The following is a 26,833-nucleotide window of genomic DNA, read 5'->3' as shown; positions in this document are numbered from 1 at the left end:
CGAAGTCTGCAATTTTGATGTGACCGGTGCCATCTATGAGGATGTTGTCAAGCTTTAGGTCTCTGTGGAGAAAAAAAAAAGAGTGTCAGTTCTGTAGTTCAGACAATGATCCCTCCCATATATCCCGGGAATTACAGATCCATAGAGGGATGAACAATCACAAAGCTCCCTTTCCTAGCACCACCCAACGTTTCCTATGATCCGGTCTGCATTCCTCCGTCCTCCTCTCCTTATGTGTGCGTCCATTGGATGGAGGAGGAGGAACGGGTCACCATTGGGTGTTCAGGCAGCGGGAGGGGGGAGGGGGAGGATTGTACAGTAAATAATAGTACTTACCTGTGTATGACACCTGTGGAGTGGATAAACTGCAGACCACACACGAGCTCCGCTGCAGTCAGTCTGAGGGTGGTGATGTCACATCTTTCCGCCTTGCTCACCAGATCTCCTCCGCTCAGATATTCCATGACATAGAAGAGTTGGCTCTGGGGGGGGGGGGGGGGGGAACACAGACAGGTCAATCAATGCATTTCACTTAGAAGGTCCAAATCAGAGTCACGTGTTATATAAATCTACCCAAATATACTGCATGACGTCTACCTACAGTCCATCCATCCATATCTACCTACACTATATCCATCTATATCTACCTACGCGATATCCATCCATCTATATCTACCTACACTATATCCATCTATATCTATATCTACCTACAATATATCCATCTATATCTACCTACACTATATCTATATATACCTACACTATATCCATGCATCTATATCTACCTACACTATCTCCATCTATATCTATATCTACCTACACTATATCCATCTATATCTACCTACACTATCTCCATCTATATCTATATCTACCTACACTATATCCAACCATCTATATCTACCTACACTATATCCATCTATATCTACCTACACTATATCCATCTATATCTATATCTACCTACACTATATCCATCTATATCTACTTACACTATATCCATCTATATCTATATCTACCTACACTATATCTATCTATATCTATATCTACCTACACTATATCCATCTATATCTACCTACACTATATCCATCCATCTATATCTACCTACACTATAGCCATCTATATCTATATCTACCTACACTATATCCATCCATCTATATCTATATCTACCTACACTATATCCATCCATCTATATATACCTACACTATGTCCATCTATATCTACCTACAATATATCCATCCATCTATATCTACCTACACTGTATCCATCCATCTATATCTACCTACACTATATCCATCCATCTATATATACCTATAACTTTCTATATATATCCCATCTATATCTACCTATATCCTTCTACAGTATCTATATCCATCCATCTGTATCTACCTATATATATATATATATATATATATATATATATATATATATATATATCACATTGCTGAGATCACTGACCCAGCAATGATGTCACCGGACTGGGCTGATGATGACATTCAGTTGTCATGAAGCAATGTTTGCACTATTTTATATACACGCCATTCATTCTATACTTCTCTGTCTTTCGAAAAATAGACTTACCTCCGTCTGGAATGTGGCATAGGCGTGGATACAGTAATGGCTGCTCCCCACCTTCTCCAGGGCAAGACGCTCACACAGGGCGAGTTTATTGCAGTATGAAGCTACATGCCACTTCTCAACGATCTTTACGGCCACCAGCACGCCGCTGTCAATGTGAGTCGCCAGCACCACCTGTAGGAGAGAGAGAGACGGTTAGTACTTTATCTATTTCCATGTGCTCTAACTGCTAGGCCTGGTTCACACGTGTTTTGCTGTTTGACATGCATTCCACATTCGGATCGCACTTCAGACAGCAATAGCGGGGAGCCACACGTGTTGTGCATGATTGTGGGGGGGGGGGTTGCAACACAGCATCATTTATTCAAATGGGTCAATTCGGCCACAGAGCATGACAAGGGGGTATCGTTCCTGCCGCCACCGCGAAGCAAAGCATTCATAGGCACCCAGCAACAGGGGGAGCGGTTGAGGGGCAGGGTTTTACCGCCCCTCGATTGCAAATGTAAACAAGACCTAAAATCATTACTAAACATTCCTAGTGCACTACGCTGATTGTCTTTCTGTCCTGGTGGAAATATGGTCGACAGCCACACCTAATAAAGAGCCTCTGTCATCTTCCACAGCAGGCTGTATCTTATGGGCCATAAACCAGAGCTACCAATCAGAATTCACTCTGCAGAGGTCAGATTGCTGGATTCTGATTGTTTGCTGCACTGATGGGGGCACTCTGGGAGGAAAAAACATTCCCTTGCAGGGGGTTCCCCCCCTATACACTGCTGACTGAGCCCAAGGATGATGAGTAGGGTGATAGGTTCACCTTACTCCACCAGACTTCCTCCACGCAGCACCACAACCCCTGACGAAGTCTCGCTCCTTCACCGGTCACAGCTCCCATATAATGCATGACCAGCAGTCCCACATTGTATGGGGGGGGGCATTGGAGAGTCACGGTAAAACGGAGGAGAGCACCGGGCGCTGAAGGTTAAGCTAAGGATATCGCCTGATTCATCACCCCATGCAGAATGGAGGAGGACCCAACCGTGTGCCGTCCTCCCTGCTCAGGTCTTTTGGGCTGGATGAGTGTACATGTTTATGCTGCACCCGTCCTACATGGCCATAATGTGTCCCCCCAGTGGTATCTAGGCCAAACCACAGCACTGTGTCCCCACCCAGTGTCTATGGGCCCCTCATTACTAATCTCTGCTTACTTACCGTCCCAAAGGCTCCTGATCCAAGTATCTTATGGTAAATGAAACTCTCCGGAGTCAAGTTGGTCTCTTTGTGTCCTCTGGGGGCCGCTACGCGTTTTGTAGGGGCCGCTACACGTTCTGTCGTCCCGCCGTCTGCTAGAGAGAAGAAAGAGAAATAAAGTTTATTGCCCCGCCCACATACAGGTCTTATCACTGAATTCTATTAGTAATTGAAGTCTCCAATACAGAGAGAAGAGCTGACCCCGGAAGTTTATATTTACACAGGGAAATTATCATCCAATCACTGACTAACTGCAGGCTTTGAGCAAGTCTATAGGTGTGTTCTAGGTCAATTTATGGGGGTTAAACTTTCACCACCATGCCTAGGAATGTGGGGGGAGGTTATGGGGGGGTTAAACATTCACTGCCATTCCCAGCATTGGGAGGGGTTAAACTTTAATAGCAATGCCCAGCATTGGAGGTAATGGGGGTTGAGCTTTCACTGCCATAGCCAGCAATGAGGGAGGGGGGCAGAATATGGTGGGGTTACATTTTCACTGCCTTTCCCAGTATTATAGGGGGGGGGGGGTAGACTTTCACTGCCATGCATGGCAATTGGGGGGAGATTATGGGGAGGTTGAACTTTTCTTGTCATGCCAAGCAATAGTGTGGGGGGGGATTAGACTTTCTCTGTCATTCCCAGCAATGAAGAGGGGGGAGGTGTGGGGGGTAAACTTTCAGTGCAATGCCCAGCAATGGAGGAAGGAGATTATGGTTGGGGGTAATCTTTAGCTGCCTTAGCCAGATATTGGGGAGGAGAGTGGGTGAAAATTTCAGTGCCATTGCCAGCAATGTGGGGGGAGATTATGGAGGGGGGGTTTAAACTTTAAGTGCCATGCCTAGCAATGTGGGGGATTATGGGGGAGTTAAACTGTCACTGGGGAATGAGGTGGTTAAACGTTCACTGACATGGCCAGCAATGTGGGGGAAGAAAATAGGGGGGGGTTACATTTTCAGTGCCAAACCTAGCAGTTTGGGGGGGGGTGTGAGGGGGGGGGGGGTCCAGTTGATCATTTCTCTGGTTAATATTAAGTAAAATTGGTATTTGCTCCCTATCACAGAACAAATGTCTCCTCCTCTGAGCCCAGTTCCTCTTTAGGGATGAGGTTGGTGGAGGAATTCATTGTTCTCTCCTATGTACTATATGAAGATTCACAACTAATCCTTACCTCCTCCGTCACTACTCCTCCTCTTCTTCCGACTGCTCTCACATTCTGTGTCCTGGGACCATCTCCTCTTCTCTCCTTTCCTCTCTGCACAGCTCTGGAGATCCTCACTGGCTGTGTAACATCTGCTCCGCTTCCTGGGAACCTGGCCTGGCTGCTCAGTGGAGCTCTCTGCTTCCTCCTCTCTGCTCCTCTTCCTAGGAACCTGGCCTGTCTGCTCTGCAAACATCTCTAGTTCCTCACTGCTTGTGTAATAGACTTCCTCACTGCTCCTCTTCCTGGGAACCTGGCCTGTCTGCTCAGCGGAGCTCCCTACTTCCTCCTCTCTGCTCCTCTTCCTGGTAGCCCGGCCTGTCTGCTCAGCGGAGCTCCCTACTTCCTCCCTTCTGATCCTCTTCCTGGTAGCCCGGCCTGTCTGCTCAGCGGAGCTCCCTACTTCTTCCTTTCTGTTCCTCTTCCTGGTAGCCCGGCCTGTCTGCTCAGCGGAGCTCCCTACTTCCTCCTTTCTGCTCCTCTTCCTGGTAGCCCGGCCTGTCTGCTCAGCGGAGCTCCCTACTTCCTCCTTTCTGCTCCTCTTCCTGGGAACCTGGCCTGTCTGCTCTGCAAACATCTCTAGTTCCTCACTGGTTGTGTAATTAATTTCCTCGCTGCTCCTCTTCCTGCGCCTCTGATTGGACATTGTGGATGTTCCAAAGCAAAGTTCCTCTCTGCTGATCTCCTGTCCTCTCTGCATGGCAGCTTTTATAATTTAATTAAATATGAAATAATAAAGTAAAGTGATAATAGAAACTTCTCTTCCTGCGCTGTGTACAATATATACAATCTATATATGAAGGTTATATATGGAATATTCTCCTATAATAGAATGCTGATAGAGAGCTCAGAATTCTGTGTCTGCACTCGTCTGTCTCCAATACACATTGGCTCTACTACTTCCCGACACTCTGCACTATAGGCTGGGAGCCCACTGTGATGTCACTTCCTGTCACATGACCACAAGTGACACTTATGCCCATATATGGTAAACAGCCCAGATCAGGTAAACAGCACTTATCATGTAATACAGATCAGACATATACCAAAGTGTTGTACAATTATACTCATTATTCATGAACATTTAAATATTGCTGACATATTCTATAGCGTTGTGCAATTTAAAACTATTATTACTACTAATCTATATATAAATAGCTCTGATCTATTCTGTCACATTGTACAATTATATATTATTATTATTCAAACATCCAGCCAGTCTGATCTTCCAACTGACACTAACTGACACTTATGCCCACATAAGGTAAACAACCCAGATCATGTAATATGGATCTGACATATACCAAAGTGTTGTACAATTTTACATATTATTCATATTTATATATATAGTGCTGACATATTCTGTAGCGCTGTGCAATTCAAAACTATTACTATTGTTATTACTAATATATATACTTAAAAATTACTGACACATTCAGTAACATTGTACAATTACATAATATTATTACAGATTCATATAATGCTGACATGTACCGTAGCTTTGCACAATCACTCATTGTTACTATAATTTATTTATAATGCTGACATAGAGAGGTCCCCCCATCACATCAGAGGACCCCCATCACACCAGAGGACCCCCAACACATCAGAGGACCCCCTCATCACATCAGAGATACCTATCACATAAGAGGATCCCCCATCTCATTAGAGGACCCCCCCCCCATCACATCAGAGATCTTCTCATCACATCAGAGGTACCTCTTTCATATCAGAGGACCCCCCCATCACATCATAGGTCCCCCCATCACATCAGAGGCACCCCATCACATCAGAGGTACCCCTTTCATATCAGAGGACACCCCATCACATCAGAGGCACCCCATCACATCAGAGGACCCCCCATACATCAGAGATCCCCCTATCACATCAGAGATCCCCCTATCACATCAGAGATCCCCCTATCACATCAGAGATCCCCCATCACATCAGATGACCCCCCATCATATCAGATATACCCTAACCCTTTAGAGTACCCCCCCCCATCACATCAGAGATCCCCCCATCACATCAGAGGTCCCCCCATTACATATCTTCCCATCTCATCAGAGGTCCCCCATCACATTAGAGGTCCCCCCATCACATCAGAGATCTCCCTATTAAATCAGAGGATCCCTCATCTCATTTGAGGTCCCCTGGCACATCCCTAGCACATCAGAGGTCCCCTCATCACATCAGAGATACCCATCTGATCAGAGGTCCCCCCATCACATCAAAGGACTCCTCATTGCATCAGAGATTCCCATAACATCTGAGGTCCCTGAAACACATCTGAGGTCCCCCCAACACATCAAATGACCCTCCATCACATCAGAGGACTCCCCATCGCTTTAGAGATCTCCCCATCACATCAGAGGACCCACCGTCACATCAGAGGCACCCCATCACATCAGAGGACCCCCGTCACATCAGAGCTTCCCCTATCACACTTTAATAGCAGAGGTCCCCCCATCACATCAGAGGTCCCCCCATCACATCAGAAGCACTCTATGACATCAGAGGTACCCCCCATTACATCAAAAGACCCCCCCATCACTTTAGAGGTCCCCCATGACATCAGAGGATCCCCCATGACTTCATAGGATCCCCATCACATCAGAGGACCCCCCTATCAAATCAGAGATACCTCCATCACTGTAGAGGTCCCCCATCACATCAGAGGACCCCCATCACATCAGAGGTCCCCCATCACATCAGAGGACCCCCATCACATCAGAGGACCCCCAACACATCAGAGGACCCCCTCATGACATCAGAGGTCCCCAATCACATCAGAGGATCCCCCCATCAGATCAGAGGACCCCCCTCACATCAGAGGACCCCCCTCACTTCAGAGGACCCCCTCACATCAGAGGACCCCCCATCACATCAGAGGTCCCATCTTTACTTTAGAGATCCCCCATCTCATCAGAGGACCCCCATCACATCAGAGGTCCCCCTGTCACATCAGAGGCCCCCCCATCACATCAGAGGATCCCCCATCACATCAGAGGATCCCCCCCATCACATCAGAAGTCCCCCATCACATCAGAAGCACCCCATCACATCAGAAGCACCCCATCACATCAGAGATCACCCCCATCACATCAGAGGTTCCCCCATCACATCAGAGAACCCCCTATCATATCAGATATACCCCAACCTTTTAGAGTACCACCCATCACATCAGAGATCCCCCCCCATCACATTAAAGGGCTCCTCATTGCATCAGAGATTCCCATGATATCTGAGGTCCCTTCAAACACATCTGAGGCCCCCCCTCATCAGATTTGAGATCCCCCATCACATCAGAGGTACTCCCATTACATCAGAGATCCCCATCACATCAGAGATCCCCCATCACATCAGAGATCCCCCCATCACTTTAGAGATCTCCCCATCACATCAGAGGACCCCCAATCACATCAGAGGTCCCCCCATCACATCAGAGGACCTCCCAAAAAATCAGAGGACCCCCCCATCACATCAAATGACCCCCCATCACATCAGAGGATCCCCCCATCACATCCAAGATCCCCCCATCACATCAGAGTGCCTCCCATCACATCAGAGTACCCCCCCCCATCACATTAGAGGTCCCCCATCACATCAGAAGCACCCCATCACACCAGAGATCCCCCATCACATCAGAGGTCTCCCCATCACATCAGAGATCCCCTCATCACATCAGAGGACCCCCCCCCCCCCATCACATCAGAGGTCCCCCCATTACATCAGAGGTCCCCCATCACATCAGAGATCCCCCATCACATCAGAGGACCCCCCCATCACATTAGAGGACCCCCCCATCACATCAGAGCTCCCCCCATCACATCAAAGATCGCCCCATCACGTCAGAGGTCCCCCATCACATTAGAGGTCCCCCCATCACATCAGAGATCTCCCTATTAAATAAGAGGATCCCTCATCTCATTTGAGGTCCCCTGGCACATCCCTAAGCACATCAGAGGTCCCCTCATCACATCAGAGATACCCATCAGATCAGAGGTCCCCCCCATCACGTCAAAGGACTCCTCATTGCATCAGAGATTCCCATGACATCTGAGGTCCCCCCATCACATCAAAGGACCCTCCATCACATCAGAGCACGCCACTATCACATCAGAGGACCCCCATCACATCAGAGGACCCCCCATCACATCAGAGGATCCCCCATTGCATCAGAAGATCCCCCATCACATCAGAGGACCCCCCATCACATCAGAGGATCCCGACATCACATCAGAGGATCCCCCCATCACATCAGAGGATCCCCCTATCACATCATAGGAACCCCCCCATCATATCAGATATACCCCAACCCTTTAGAGTACCCCCCATCACGTCAGAGGTCCCCCCATCACATCAAAGAATCCCTCATCGCATAAGAGATTCCCATGACATCTGAGGTCCCTTCAACACATCTGAGGTTCCCCCATCACTTTAGAGATCTCCCCATCACATCAGTGGACCCCCCATCACATCAGAGGCACCCCATCACATCAGAGGTACCCCATCACATCAGAGGACCCCCGTCACATCAGAGCTTCCCCTATCACATCAGAGCTTCCCCTATCACATCAGAGCTTCCCCTTTCATATCAGAGGTCCCCCCATCACATTGTAGGTCCCCCCATCACATCAGAGGTACCCCCATTACATCAAAAGACCCCCCCATCACTTCAGAGGTCCCCCATGACATCAGAGGACCCCCCTATCAAATCAGAGATACCTCCATCACATCAGAGGTCCCCCATCACATCAGAGCACCCCCCATCACATCAGAGAACCCCCTATCACATCAGAGGACCCCCCATAACATCAGAGATCCCCCATCACATCAGAGATCCCCCCATCACATCAGAGATCCCCCCATCACATCAGAGATCCCCCATCACATCAAAGGATCCCCCATCACATCAGAGCACCCCCATCACTTCATAGGTCCCCCATCACATTAGTGATCCCCCCATCACATCATAGGATCCCCCCATCACATCAGAGATTCCCCATCATATCAGAGATCCCCCATCACATCAGAGGATCCCCCATTACATCAGAGGTCCCCCATCACATCAGAGGACCCCCATCACTTCATAGGTCCCCCATCACATTAGTGATCCCCCCATCACATCATAGGATCCCCCCATCACATCAGAGGACCCCCCCATCACATCAGAGGTCCCCCCATCACATCAGAGATCCTCCATCACATCAGAAGCACCCCATCACATCAGAGGACCCCCCCATCACATCCACATCAGAGGACCCCCCCCCCCCCCATCACATCAGAGATCCCCCATCAAATCAGAGGATCCCCCATCACATCAGAGATCCCCCCATCACATCAGAGGACCCCCATCACATCAGAAGCACCCCATCACATCACAGGATCCCCCCATCACATCAGAGAACCCCCCCATCACATCAGAGGACCCACCCATCACATCAGAGATCCCCCCATCACATCAGAGGATCCCCCATCACATCAGAGGTCCCCCCATCACATCAGAGAACCCCCCATCACATCATAGGATCCCCCCATCACATCAGAGGTCCCCCCATCACATCAGAAGCACCCCATCACACCAGAGGACCCCCCCATCACATCAGAGACCCCCCCATTACATCAGAAAACCCCCCCATCACATCATAGGATCCCCCCATCACATCAGAGGTCCCCCCATCACATCAGAAGCACCCCATCACACCAGAGGACCCCCCCATCACATCAGAGATCCCCCATCAAATCAGAGAACCCCCCCATCACATCAGAGGACCCCCCCATTACATCAGAGATCCCCCCATCACATCAGAGGATCCCCCATCACATCAGAGATCCCCCATCACATCAGAGGACCCCCATCACTTCATAGGTCCCCCATCACATTAGTGATCCCCCCATCACATCATACGATCCCCCCATCACATCAGAGGTCCCCCCATCACATCAGAGGTCCCCCATCACATCAGAAGCACCCCATCACATCAGAGGACTCCCCCCATCACATTGGAGGACCCCCCATCACATCAGAGGACCCCCCAATCACATCAGAGGACCCCCAATCACATCAGAGGACCCCCCATTACATCAGAGTATTCCTCATCACATCAGGGGTCACCCATTACATCAGAAGCCCCCCATCACATCAGGGATCCCCCATCACATCAGAGATCCCCCCATCACATCAGAGATCCCCTCATCACATCAGAGGACCCTCCATCACATCAGCGTTCCCCCATCCCATTAGAGCTCTCCCCATCACATCAGAGATCCCCCATCACATCAGAGGTCCCCCATCACATCAGAGGTCCCCCATCACATCAGAGATCCCCCATCATATCAGAGGACCCCCCATCACATCAGAGGTCCCCTCGTCACATCAGAGGACCCCCCCATCACATCAAGAGGACCCCCCATCACATCAGAGATCCCCCATCACATCAGAGAACCCCCCATCACATCAGAGGATCCCCCATAACATAAGAGATACCCCAATCACTTCAGAGGACCCCCATCACTTCATTGGTCCCCCATCACATCAGTGATCCCCCCAGCAGATCATAGGATCCCCCATCACATGAGAGGACCCCCCCATCACTTCAGAGGTCCCCCCTTCACATCAGAAGCACCCCATGACATCAGAGATCACCCCCATCACACCAGAGGACCCCCCATCACTTTGTAGGTCCCCCATTACATCAGAAGCACCCCATTACATCTGAGAACTCCCCCCATCACATCAGAGGACCACCATCACATCAGAGATCCCCCCATCACATCAGAGGACTCCCCATCACATCAGAGAACCCCCATCACATCAGAGTACTCCCCCCATCACATCAGAGGACCCCCATCACATCAGAGATCCCCCCATCACACCAGAGGACCCCCCCATCACATCAGAGGACCCCCCATCACATCATAGGTCCCCCCATCACATCAGAGATCCCCCATCACATTTGTGATTCCCCCATCACATCATAGGATCCCCCCATCACATCAGAGGTCCCCCATCACATCAGAACCACCCTATCACATCAGAGGACTCCCCCCATCACATTCGAGGACCCCCATCACATCAGAGGTCCCCCATCACATCAGAGGATCCCCCCATCACATCAGAGGACCCCCCCATCACATCAGAGGTCCCCAATCACATCAGAGATCCCCCAACACATCAGAGAACCCCCATCACATCAGAGATCCCCTCATCACATCAGAGATCCCCCCATCACATCACAGAGGTCCCCCACCACATCAGAGGTACCCCCATTACATAAAAAAAAAAACCCCATCACTTCAGAGGTCCCCCATGACATCAGAGGACCCCCCTATCAAATCAGAGATACCTCCATCACATCAGAGGTCCCCCATCACATCAGAGCACCCACACCACATCAGAGCACCCCCCATCACATCAGAGGACCCCCCATCACATCAGAGGACCCCCCATCACATCAGAGATCCCCCCATCACATCAGAGATCCCCCCATCACATCAGAGATCTCCCATCACATCAGAGGATCCCCCATCACATCAGAGAACCCCCCCATCACATCAGAGGACCCCCCATAACATCAGAGATCCCCCCATCACATCAGAGATCCCCCCATCATATCAGAGATCCCCCATCACATCAGAGGATCCCCCATCACATCAGAGATCCCTCATCACATCAGAGGACCCCTCATCACATTAGAGGATCCCCCATCACATCAGAGGATCCCCCATCACATCAGAGGTCCCCCATCACATCAGAGATCCCCCCATCACACCAGAGGACCCCCCCATCACATCAGAGGACCCCCCATCACATCATAGGTCCCCCCATCACATCAGAGATCCCCCATCACATTTGTGATTCCCCCATCACATCATAGGATCCCCCCATCACATCAGAGGTCCCCCATCACATCAGAACCACCCTATCACATCAGAGGACTCCCCCCATCACATTCGAGGACCCCCATCACATCAGAGGTCCCCCATCACATCAGAGGATCCCCCCATCACATCAGAGGACCCCCCCATCACATCAGAGGTCCCCAATCACATCAGAGATCCCCCAACACATCAGAGAACCCCCATCACATCAGAGATCCCCTCATCACATCAGAGATCCCCCCATCACATCACAGAGGTCCCCCACCACATCAGAGGTACCCCCATTACATTAAAAAAAAACCCCATCACTTCAGAGGTCCCCCATGACATCAGAGGACCCCCCTATCAAATCAGAGATACCTCCATCACATCAGAGGTCCCCCATCACATCAGAGCACCCACACCACATCAGAGCACCCCCCATCACATCAGAGGACCCCCCATCACATCAGAGGACCCCCCATCACATCAGAGATCCCCCCATCACATCAGAGATCCCCCCATCACATCAGAGATCTCCCATCACATCAGAGGATCCCCCATCACATCAGAGAACCCCCCCATCACATCAGAGGACCCCCCATAACATCAGAGATCCCCCCATCACATCAGAGATCCCCCCATCATATCAGAGATCCCCCATCACATCAGAGGATCCCCCATCACATCAGAGATCCCTCATCACATCAGAGGACCCCTCATCACATTAGAGGATCCCCCATCACATCAGAGGATCCCCCATCACATCAGAGGTCCCCCATCACATCAGAGGACCCCCATCACTTCATAGGTCCCCCATCACATTAGTGATCCCCCCATCACATCATAGGATCCCCCCATCACATCAGAGGACCCCCCCCCCCATCACATCAGAGGTCCCAACATCACATCAGAGATCCTCCATCACATCAGAAGCACCCCATCACATCAGAGGTCCCCCCATCACATCAGAGATCCTCCATCACATCAGAAGCACCCCATCACATCAGGGGACCCCCCATCACATCAGAGATCCCCCATCAAATCAGAGGATCCCCCATCACATCAGAGATCCCTCCATCACATCAGAAGACCCCCCCATCACATCAGAGGACCCCCATCACATTAGAAGCACCCCATCATATCACAGGATCCCCCCATCACATCAGAGATCCCCCATCAAATCAGAGAACCCCCCCATCACATCAGAGGACCCCCCCCCCTTATTACATCAGAGATCCCCCCATCACATCAGAAGCACCCCATCACATCAGAGATCCCCCATCAAATCAGAGACCCCCCCATCACATCAGAGGACCCCCCATTACATCAGAGATCCCTCCATCACATCAGAGGATCCCCCATCACATCAGACATCCCCCATCACACTGAGGATCCCCCATCACATCAGAGGACCCCCATCACTTCATAGGTCCCCCATCACATTAGTGATCCCCCCATCACATCATAGGATCCCCCCATCACATCAGAGGTCCCCCCAGCACATCATAGGATCCCCCCATCACATCAGAGGTCCCCCCCATCACATCAGAGGTCCCCCATCACATCAGAAGCACCCCATCACATCAGATGACTCCCCCCATCACATTAGAGGACCCCCCATCACATCAGAGATCCCCCATCACATCAGAGGACCCCCCATCACATCAGAGGATCCCCCATCACATCAGAGGACCCCCCATCACATCAGAGATCCCCCATCACATCAGAGAACCCCCATCACATCAGAGATCCCCCATCACATCAGAGAACCCCCATCACATCAGAGATCCCCTCATCACATCAGAGATCCCCCCATCACATCACAAAGGTCCCCCACCACATCAGAGGTACCCCCATTACATCAAAAGACCCCCCCATCACTTCAGAGGTCCCCCATGACATCAGAGGACCCCCCTATCAAATCAGAGATACCTCCATCACATCAGAGGTCCCCCATCACATCAGAGCACCCACACCACATCAGAGCACCCCCCATCACATCAGAGGACCCCCCATCACATCAGAGGACCCCCCATCACATCAGAGATCCCCCCATCACATCAGAGCACCCCCCCATCACATCAGAGGACCCCCCATAACATCAGAGATCCCCCCATCACATCAGAGATCCCCCCATCACATCAGAGATCCCCCCATCATATCAGAGATCCCCCATCACATTAGAGGATCCCCCATCACATCAGAGGATCCCCCATCACATCAGAGGTCCCCCATCACATCAGAGGACCCCCATCACTTCATAGGTCCCCCATCACATTAGTTATCCCCCCATCACATCATAGGATCCCCCCATCACATCAGAGGACCCCCCCCATCACATCAGAGGTCCCCCCATCACATCAGAGCTCCTCCATCACATCAGAAGCACCCCATCACATCAGAGGTCCCCCCATCACATCAGAGATCCTCCATCACATCAGAAGCACCCCATCACATCAGATGACTCCCCCCATCACATTAGAGGACCCCCATCACATCAGAGATCCCCCATCACATCAGAGGACCCCCCATCACATCAGAGGATCCCCCATCACATCAGAGGACCCCCCAATCACATCAGAGGTCCCCAATCACATCAGAGTATTCCTCATCACATCAGGGATCCCCCATCACATCAGAGATCCCCTCATCACATCAGAGGACCCTCCAACACATAAGAGGACCCTCCATCACATCAGAGGATCCCCCATCACATCAGAGATCCCCCCATCACATCAGAGGACCCCCATCACTTCATTGGTCCCCCATCACATCAGTGATCCCCCCATCACATCATAGGATCCCCCCATCACATCAGAGAACCCCCATCACATCAGAGGTCCCCCCTTCACATCAGAAGCACCCCATGACATCAGAGATCACCCCCATCACACCAGAGGACCCCCCATGACTTTGTAGGTCCCCCATCACATCAGAAGCACCCCATCACACCTGAGGACTCCCCCATCACATCAGAGGACCCCCCATCACATCAGAGATCCCCCCATCACATCAGAGATCCCCTCATCACATCAGAGGACCCTCCAACACATCAGAGGACCCTCCATCACATCAGCGTTCCCCCATCCCATTAGAGCTCTCCCCATCACATCAGAGATCCTCCATCATATCAGAGGACCCCCCATCACATCAGAGGACCCCTCGTCACATCAGAGGACCCCCCTATCACATCAAGAGGACCCCCATCACATCTGAGATCCCCCATCACATCAAAGAACCCCCCCATCACATCAGAGGACCCCCATCACTTCATTGGTCCCCCATCACATCAGTGATCCCCCCAGCACATCATAGGATCCCCCATCACATCAGAGGACCCCCCCCCATCACATCAGAGGTCCCCCCTTCACATCAGAAGCACCCCATGACATCAGAGATCACACCAGAGGACCCCCCATCACTTTGTAGGTCCCCCATCACATCAGAAGCACCTCATCACATCTGAGGACTCCCCCCATCACATCAGAGGACCCCCATCACATCAGAGATCCCCCATCACATAAGAGGACTCCCCCCATCACATCAGAGGACCCCCATTACATCAGAGATCCCCCCATCACACCAGAGGATCCCCCCATCACATCAGAGAACCCCCATCACATCAGCGGACTCCCCCCATCACATCAGAGGACCCCCTTCACATCAGAGATCCCCCCATCACACCAGAGGATCCCCCCATCACATCAGAGGACTCCCCCATCACATTCGAGGACCCCCCATCACATCAGAGATCCCCCATCACATCAGAGGATCCCCCCATCACATCAGAGGTCCCCTCATCACATCAGAGAACCCCCATCACATCAAAGATCCCCCATCACATCAGAGATCCCCTCATCACATCAGAGATCCCCCCATCACATCACAGATCCCCCTATCACATCACAGAGGTCCCCCACCACATCAGAGTTCCCCCCCCATCATATCAGATATACCCCCATCACATTAGAGGGCCCCCATCACATCACAGGTCCCCTTATCACATTAGAGCTCTCCCCATCACATCAGAGATCCTCCATCATATCAGAGGACCCCCATCACATCAGAGGACCCCTCATCACATCAGAGATCCCCCCATCACATCAGAGGACCCCCATCACTTCATTGGTCCCCCATCACATCAGTGATCCCCCCAGCACATCATAGGATCCCCCATCACATCAGAGGACCCCCCCCCCATCACATCAGAGGTCCCCCTTCACATCAGAAGCACCCCATGACATCAGAGATCACACCAGAGGACCCCCCATCACTTTGTAGGTCCCCCATCACATCAGAAGCACCCCATCACATCTGAGGACTCCCCCCATCACATCAGAGGACCCCCATCACATCAGAGATCCCCCATCACATAAGAGGACTCCCCCCATCACATCAGAGGACCCCCATTACATCAGAGATCCCCCCCATCACACCAGAGGATCCCCCCATCACATCAGAGAACCCCCATCACATCAGCGGACTCCCCCCATCACATCAGAGGACCCCCATCACATCAGAGATCCCCCCATCACATCAGAGGACTCCCCCATCACATTCGAGGACCCCCCATCACTTCAGAGATCCCCCATCACATCAGAGGATCCCCCCATCACATCAGAGGACCCCCCATCACATCAGAGGACCCCCCAATCACATCAGAGGTCCCCAATCACATCAGAGTATTCCTCATCACATCAGAGGACCCTCCAACACATAAGAGGACCCTCCATCACATCAGAGGATCCCCCATCACATCAGAGATCCCCCCATCACATCAGAGGACCCCCATCACTTCATTGGTCCCCCATCACATCAGTGATCCCCCCATCACATCATAGGATCCCCCCATCACATCAGAGAACCCCCATCACATCAGAGGTCCCCCCTTCACATCATAAGCACCCCATGACATCAGAGATCACCCCCATCACACCAGAGGACCCCCCATCACTTTGTAGGTCCCCCATCACATCAGAAGCACCCCATCACACCTGAGCCCCCCCCCATCACATCAGAGGACCCCCCATCACATCAGAGAACCCCCCATCACATCAGAGATCCCCTCATCACATCAGAGGACCCTCCAACACATCAGAGGACCCTCCATGACATCAGCGTTCCCCCATCCCATTAGAGCTCTCCCCATCACATCAGAGATCCTCCATCATATCAGAGGACCCACATCACATCAGAGATCCCCTCATCACATCAGAGGTACCCCCATTACATCAAAAGACCCCCCCATCACTTCAGAGGTCCCCCATGACATCAGAGGACCCCCCTATCAAATCAGAGATACCTCCATCACATCAGAGGTCCCCCATCACATCAGAGCACCCACACCACATCAGAGCACCCCCCATCACATCAGAGCACCCCCCATCACATCAGAGGACCCCCCATCACATCAGAGGACCCCCCATCACATCAGAGGACCCCCCATCACATCAGAGGACCCCCCATCACATCAGAGATCCCCCCATCACATCAGAGATCCCCCATCACATCAGAGGATCCCCCATCACATCAGAGCACCCCCCCATCACATCAGAGGACCCCCATCACATCAGAGATCCCCCCATCATATCAGAGATCCCCCATCACATCAGAGATCCCCCCATCATATCAGAGATCCCCCATCACATCAGAGGATCCCCCATCACATCAGAGATCCCTCATCACATCAGAGGACCCCTCATCACATTAGAGGATCCCCCATCACATCAGAGGATCCCCCATCACATCAGAGGTCCCCCATCACATCAGAGGACCCCCATCACTTCATAGGTCCCCCATCACATTAGTTATCCCCCCATCACATCATAGGATCCCCCCATCACATCAGAGGACCCCCCCCCCATCACATCAGAGGTCCCCCCATCACATCAGAGATCCTCCATCACATCAGAAGCACCCCATCACATCAGAGGTCCCCCCATCACATCAGAGATCCTCCATCAGATCAGAAGCACCCCATCACATCAGATGACTCCCCCCATCACATTAGAGGACCCCCCATCACATCAGAGATCCCCCATCACATCAGAGGACCCCCCATCACATCAGAGGATCCCCCATCACATCAGAGGACCCCCCAATCACATCAAAGGTCCCCAATCACATTAGAGTATTCCTCATCACATCAGGGATCCCCCATCACATCAGAGATCCCCTCATCACATCAGAGGACCCTCCAACACATAAGAGGACCCTCCATCACATCAGAGGATCCCCCATCACATCAGAGATCCCCCCATCACATCAGAGGACCCCCATCACTTCATTGGTCCCCCATCACATCAGTGATCCCCCCATCACATCATAGGATCCCCCCATCACATCAGAGAACCCCCATCACATCAGAGGTCCCCCCTTCACATCAGAAGCACCCCATGACATCAGAGATCACCCCCATCACACCAGAGTACCCCCCATAACTTTGTAGGTCCCCCATCACATCAGAAGCACCCCATCACACCTGAGCCCCCCCCCCATCACATCAGAGGACCCCCCATCACATCAGAGAACCCCCCATCACATCAGAGATCCCCTCATCACATCAGAGGACCCTCCAACACATCAGAGGACCCTCCATCACATCAGCGTTCCCCCATCCCATTAGAGCTCTCCCCATCACATCAGAGATCCTCCATCATATCAGAGGACCCCCATCACATCAGAGGACCCCTCGTCACATCAGAGGACCCCCCTATCACATCAAGAGGACCCCCATCACATCTGAGATCCCCCATCACATCAAAGAACCCCCCCATCACATCAGAGGACCCCCATCACTTCATTGGTCCCCCATCACATCAGTGATCCCCCCAGCACATCATAGGATCCCCCATCACATCAGAGGACCCCCCCCCCATCACATCAGAGGTCCCCCCTTCACATCAGAAGCACCCCATGACATCAGAGATCACACCAGAGGACCCCCCATCACTTTGTAGGTCCCCCATCACATCAGAAGCACCCCATCACATCTGAGGACTCCCCCCATCACATCAGAGGACCCCCATCACATCAGAGATCCCCCATCACATAAGAGGACTCCCCCCATCACATCAGAGGACCCCCATTACATCAGAGATCCCCCCATCACACCAGAGGATCCCCCCATCACATCAGAGAACCCCCATCACATCAGTGGACTCCCCCCATCACATCAGAGGACCCCCATCACATCAGAGATCCCCCCATCACACCAGAGGATCCCCCCATCACATCAGAGGTCCCCCATCACATCACAAGCACCCTATCACATCAGAGATCCCTTCATCACTTCATAGGTCCCCCATCACATCAGAACCACCCTATCACATCAGAGGACTCCCCCCATCACATCAGAGATCCCCCATCACATCAGAGATCCCCCATAACATCAGAGGATCCCCCCATCACATCAGAGGACCCCCCATCACATCAGAGGTCCCCTCATCTCATCAGAGAACCCCCATCACATCAAAGATCCCCCATCACATCAGAGATCCCCTCATCACATCAGAGATCCCCCCATCACATCACAGATCCCCCTATCACATCAGAGATCCCCATCACTTTAGAGAACCCCCATCACATCAGAGATCCCCCATCACATCAGAGATCCCCTCATCACATCAGAGATCCTCTCATCACATCAGAGATCCCCCCATCACATCACAGATCCCCCTATCACATCAGAGATCCCCCATCACTTTAGAGAACCCCCATCACATCAGAGATCCCCCATCACATCAGAGGTCCCCCCATCACATCAGAGATCCTCCATCACATCAGAAGCACCCCATCACATCAGGGGACCCCCCATCACATCAAAGATCCCTCCATCACATCAGAAGACCCCCCCATCACATCAGAGGACCCCCATCACATCAGAAGCACCCCTTCATATCACAGGATCCCCCCATCACATCAGAGATCCCCCATCAAATCAGAGAACCCCCCCATCACATCAGAGGACCCCCCCTTATTACATCAGAGATCCCCCCATCACATCAGAGGTCCCCCCATCACATCAGAAGCACCCCATCACATCAGAGATCCCCCATCAAATCAGAGACCCCCCCCATCACATCAGAGGACCCCCCCATTACATCAGAGATCCCCCCCATCACATCAGAGGATCCCCCATCACATCAGACATCCCCCATCACATCAGAGGACCCCCATCACTTCATAGGTCCCCCATCACATTAGTGATCCCCCCATCACATCATAGGATCCCCCCATCACATCAGAGGACCCCCCATCACATCAGAGGACCCCCCATCACATCAGAGGATCCCCCATCACATCAGAGGACCCCCCAATCACATCAGAGGTCCCCAATCACATCAGAGTATTCCTCATCACATCAGGAATCCCCCATCACATCAGAGATCCCCTCATCACATCAGAGGACCCTCCAACACATAAGAGGACCCTCCATCACATCAGAGGATCCCCCATCACATCAGAGATCCCCCCATCACATCAGAGCACCCCCATCACTTTATTGGTCCCCCATCACATCAGTGATCCCCCCATCACATCATAGGATCCCCCCATCACATCAGAGAACCCCCATCACATCAGAGGTCCCCCCTTCACATCAGAAGCACCCCATGACATCAGAGATCACCCCCATCACACCAGAGGACCCCCCATCACTTTGTAGGTCCCCCATCACATCAGAAGCACCCCATCACACCTGAGCCCCCCCTCCCCCCATCACATCAGAGGACCCCCCATCACATCAGAGAACCCCCCATCACATCAGAGATCCCCTCATCACATCAGAGGACCCTCCAACACATCAGAGGACCCTCCATGACATCAGCGTTCCCCCATCCCATTAGAGCTCTCCCCATCACATCAGAGATCCTCCATCATATCAGAGGACCCCCATCACATCAGAGGACCCCTCGTCACATCAGAGGACCCCCCCATCACATCAGAGGACCCCCCATCACATCAGAGAACCCCCCATCACATCAGAGATCCCCTCATCACATCAGAGGACCCTCCAACACATCAGAGGACCCTCCATGACATCAGCGTTCCCCCATCCCATTAGAGCTCTCCCCATCACATCAGAGATCCTCCATCATATCAGAGGACCCTCATCACATCAGAGGACCCCTCGTCACATCAGAGGACCCCCCTATCACATCAAGAGGACCCCCCATCACATCAGAGATCCCCCATCACATCAAAGAACCCCCCCATCACATCAGAGGACCCCCATCACTTCATTGGTCCCCCATCACATCAGTGATCCCCCCAGCACGTCATAGGATTCCCCATCACATCAGAGGACCCTCCCATCACATCAGAGGTCCCCCCTTCACATCAGAAGCACCCCATGACATCAGAGATCACCCCCATCACACCAGAGGACCCCCCATGACTTTGTAGGTCCCCCATCACATCAGAAGCACCCCATCACATCTGAGGACTCCCCCCATCACATCAGAGGACCCCCATCAGATCAGAGATCCCCCATCACATAAGAGGACTCCCCCCATCACATCAGAGATCCCCCCATCACACCAGAGGATCCCCCCATCACATCAGAGAACCCCCATCACATCAGAGGACTCCCCCCATCACATCAGAGGACCCCCATCACATCAGAGATCCCCCCATCACACCAGAGGATCCCCCCATCACATCAGAGGTCCCCCATCACATCAGAAGCACCCTATCACATCAGAGATCCCTTCATCCCTTCATAGGTCCCCCATCACATCAGAACCACCCTATCACATCAGAGGACTCCCCCATCACATTCGAGGACCCCCCATCACATCAGAGATCCCCCCATCACATCAGAGGACCCCCCATCACATCAGAGGACCCCCCATCACATCAGAGGACCCCCATCACATCAGAGGACTCCCCCATCACATTCGAGGACCCCCCATCACATCAGAGATCCCCCATCACATCAGAGGATCCCCCCATCACATCAGAGGACCCCCCATCACATCAGAGGACCCCCCATCACATCAGAGGTCCCCTCATCACATCAGAGAACCCCCATCACATCAAAGATCCCCATCACATCAGAGATCCCCTCATCACATCAGAGATCCCCCCATCACATCACAGATCCCCCTATCACATCAGGGATCCCCCATCACTTTAGAGATCCCCCATCACATCAGAGATCCCCTCATCACATCAGAGATCCCCCCATCACATCACAGATCCCCTATCACATCACAGAGGTCCCCCACCACATCAGAGTTCCCCCCCCCCATCATATCAGATATACCCCCATCACATTAGAGGGCCCCCATCACATCACAGGTCCCCTTATCACATTAGAGATCTCCCATCACATCAGAGATCCCCCATCTCATTAGAGGTCCCCTAGCACATCAGAGGTCCCCCCATTAAATAATATGATTCCTCATCACATCAGAGGTCCCCCCATCAGATTAGAGATCCCCCCATCACATCAGAGATACCCCCATCACATCAGAGGTACCCCATCATATCAGATCTTCTCCAATCAAATCAGAGATACCCCCATCGCTTTAGAGGTCCCTGATCACATCAGAGGTACCTCTTTCATATCAGAGGTCCCCCCATCACATCAGAGGACCCCCCATCACATCAGAGGACTCCCATCACATCAGAGGACCCCCATCACATCAGAGATCCCCACATCACTTTACAAATCCCCCAAATCACATCACAGAGGTCCCTTATCGCATCAGAGGTCCCCCCATTACATCAGAGGTCTCCCATCACATCAGAGAATCACCCATCACATCAGAGAATCCCCCATCTCCTCAGAGGTCCCCCCTTTAAATCATAGGACCCCCCCCCATTACATCAGAGGACCCCTCATCACATCAGAGATACCCCCATCACATTAGAGGTACCCCTGTCATTTTATAGGTTCCACCGATGACATCAAAGGTACAATTTTCATATCAGAGGTCCTCCATCACATCAGAGGTCCCTCAATCACATCAGCGATCCCCCCATCACATCAGAGAACCCCCCATCACATTAGACATCTCCCCATCACATTAGACATCTTCCCATCACATCAGCGATCCCCCCATCACATCAGAGAACCCCCCATCACATTAGACATCTCCCCATCACATTAGACATCTTCCCATCACATCAGAGGTCCCCCCATCACATCAGCGATCCCCCCATCACACCAGAGAACCCCCCATCACATCAGAGGTCCCCCATCACATTAGACATCTTCCCATCACATCAGAGGTCCCCCCATCACATCAGAGGTCCCCCATCACATTATAGATCCCCCATCACATTAGAGGTCCCCACCATAATATCAGATATAGCCCCATCACATCAGAGGACCCCCATCACATCAGAGATACTCCCATTACATCAAAGGACCCCCCATCACTTTAGAGGTCCCCCATCACATCAAAGGACCCCCATCACATTAGAGGACCCCCCTATCAAATCAGAGATACCTCCATCACTGTAGAGGTCCCCCATCACATCAGAGGACCCCCCCATCACATCAGGTCTTCCCCTATCAAATCGGAGATACCTCTATCACTTTAGAGGTCACCCGCTCACATCAGAGGTAACCCTTTCATATCAGAGGACCCCCATCACCTCATAGGTCGCCCAATACATCAGAGGACCCACATCACATCAGAGGTCCCCAATCACATCAGAGGACCCCCAATCACATCAGAGGACCCCCCATTACATCAGAGATCCCCCATCACATCAGAGATCCCCATCACTTTAGAGAACCCCCATCACATCAGAGGACCCCCCATTACATCAGAGTATTCCTCATCACATCAGAGGTCACCAATCACATCAGAAGCCCCCCATCACATCAGGGATCCCCCATCACATAAGAGATCCCCCCATCACATCAGAGAACCCCCATCACATCAGAGATCCCCCATCACATCAGAGATCCCCCATCACATCAGAGATCCCCTCATCACATCACAGATCCCCCTATCACATCACAGAGGTCCCCCACCACATCAGAGGTACCCCCCCCCCCCCATCATATCAGATATACCCCCATCACATTAGAGGACCCCCATCACATCACAGGTCCCCTTATCACATTAGAGATCCCCCATCTCATTAGAGTTCCCCTAGCACATCAGAGGTCCCCCCATTAAATAATATGATCCCTCATCACATCAGAGGTCCCCCCATCAGATTAGAGATCCCCCCATCACTTCATAGGTCCCCCATCACATTAGTGATCCCCCCATCATATCAGATCTTCTCCAATCAAATCAGAGATACCCCCATCACTTTAGAGGTCCCTGATCACATCAGAGGTACCTCTTTCATATCAGAGGTCCCCCCATCACATCAGAGGACCCCCCATCACATCAGAGGACCCCCATCACATCAGAGGACCCCCATCACATCACATCAGAGATCCCCACATCACTTTACAAATCCCCCAAATCACATAACAGAGGTCCCCCCATTACATCAGAGGTCCCCCCATTACATCAGAGGTCTCCCATCACATCAGAGAATCACCCATCACATCAGAGAATCCCCCATCTCCTCAGAGGTCCCCCCTTATTAATAGGACCCCCCCCCCATTACATCAGAGGACCCCTCATCACATCAGAGATACCCCCATCACATTAGAGGTACCCCTGTCACTTTATAGGTTCCACTGATGACATCAAAGGAACAATTTTCATATCAGAGGTCCTCCATCACATCAGAGGTCCCTCAATCACATCAGCGATCCCCCCATCACATCAGAGAACCCCCCATCACATTAGACATCTCCCCATCACATTAGACATCTTCCCATCACATCAGAGGTCCCCCCATCACATCAGAGGCACCCCATCACATCAGAGGCACCCCATCACATCAGAGATCTCCCCATCACATTATAGATCCCCCATCACATTAGAGGTCCCCACCATAATATCAGATATAGCCCCATCCCATCAGAGCCCCTCATCACATCAGAAGACCCCCCATCACATCAGAGATACCCCCATTACATCAAAGGACCCCCCATCACTTTAGAGGTCCCCCATCACATCAAAGGACCCCCATCACATCAGAGGACCCCCCTATCAAATCAGAGATACCTCCATCACTGTTGAGGTCCCCCATCACATCAGAGGACCCCCATCATATCAGACGACCCCCCCATCACATCAGGTCTTCCCCTATCAAATCGGAGATACCTCCATCACTTTAGAGATCACCCGCTCACATCAGAGGTAACCCTTTCATATCAGAGGACCCCTCATTACCTCATAGGTCCCCCAATACATCAGAGGACCCACATCACATCAGAGGACCCCCCATCACACCAAAGATCTCCCCATCACATCAAATGACCTCCCATTAAATAAGCGGACCTCCCATCACATCAGAGATCCCCCCATCACACCAGAGGATCCCCCCCATCACATCAGAGGACCCTCCCATCACATCATAGGTCCCCCCCATCACATTTGTGATCCTCCCATCACATCATAGGGGTCCCCCATCACATCAGAGGTCCCCCATCACATCAGAAGCACCCTATCACATCAGAGATCCCCCCATCACTTCATAGGTCCCCCATCACATCAGAACCACCCTATCACATCAGAGGACTCCCCCCATCACATCAGAGATCCCCCATCACATCAGAGGATTCCCCCATCACATCAGAGGACCCCCATCACATCAGAGGTCCCCAATCACATCAGAGATCCCCCATCACATCAGAGATCCCCTCATCACATCAGAGATCCCCCTATCACATCACAGAGGTCCCCCACCACATCAGAGGTACCCCCCATCATATCAGATATACCCCCATCACATTAGAGGACCCCCATCACATCACAGGTCCCCTCATCACATTAGAGGTCCCCCCATCACATCAGAGATCCCCCATCTCATTAGAGGTCCCCTAGCACATCAGAGGTCCCCCCATTAAATAATATGATCCCTCATCACATCAGAGGTCCCCCCATCAGATTAGAGATCCCCCCATCACATCAGAGATCCCCCATCACATTAGAGGATTCCCCCATCACATCAGAGGACCCCCATCACATCAGAGGTCCCCAATCACATCAGAGATCCCCCATCACATCAGAGATCCCCCATCACATCAGAGATCCCCTCATCACATCAGAGATCCCCCATCTCATTAGAGGTCCCCTAGCACATCAGAGGTCCCCCCATTAAATAATATGATCCCTCATCACATCAGAGGTCCCCCCATCAGATTAGAGATCCCCCCATCACATCAGAGATACCCCCATCACATCAGAGATACCCCCATCACATCAGAGGTACCCCATCATATCAGATCTTCTCCAATCAAATCAGAGATACCCCCATCACTTTAGAGGTCCCTGATCACATCAGAGGTACCTCTTTCATATCAGAGGTCCCCCCATCACATCAGAGGACCCCCCGTCACATCAGAGGACCCCCATCACATCACATCAGAGATCCCCACATCACTTTACAAATCCCCCAAATCACATAACAGAGGTCCCCCATCACATCAGAGGTCCCCCCATTACATCAGAGGTCTCCCATCACATCAGAGAATCACCCATCACATCAGAGAATCCCCCATCTCCTCAGAGGTCCCCCCTTATTAATAGGACCCCCCCCATTACATCAGAGGACCCCTCATCACATCAGAGATACCCCCATCACATTAGAGGTACCCCTGTCACTTTATAGGTTCCACTGATGACATCAAAGGTACAATTTTCATATCAGAGGTCCTCCATCACATCAGAGGTCCCTCAATCACATCAGAGAACCCCCCATCACATTAGACATCTCCCCATCACATTAGACATCTTCCCATCACATCAGAGGTCCCCCCATCACATCAGAGGCACCCCATCACATCAGAGATCTCCCCATCACATTATAGATCCCCCATCACATTAGAGGTCCCCACCATAATATCAGATATAGCCCTAT

The 26,833-nt window shown here is 51.8% G+C and overlaps 1 long non-coding RNA gene across 4 annotated transcripts in view; it reads left to right on the top strand.

The window, feature by feature from the left end:
* The window catches only part of LOC141133686 (uncharacterized), a 237,959-nt gene that overhangs the window by 114,875 nt on the left and 96,251 nt on the right, over nt 1-26,833 (top strand). For all 4 annotated transcript variants that reach the window (XR_012243109.1, XR_012243106.1, XR_012243107.1 and 1 more), the window contains one exon: nt 1,567-1,763. This is a non-coding gene — a long non-coding RNA (uncharacterized lncRNA). The remainder of the gene's footprint in view (nt 1-1,566; nt 1,764-26,833) is intronic.

Source organism: Aquarana catesbeiana, linkage group LG03 (genome assembly GCF_042186555.1).
Source record: "Aquarana catesbeiana isolate 2022-GZ linkage group LG03, ASM4218655v1, whole genome shotgun sequence".
Taxonomy (NCBI): domain Eukaryota; kingdom Metazoa; phylum Chordata; class Amphibia; order Anura; family Ranidae; genus Aquarana; species Aquarana catesbeiana.
The sequence above is the reverse complement of the archived record's forward strand: the minus strand, read 5'-3'. Positions and strand labels throughout refer to the sequence as shown.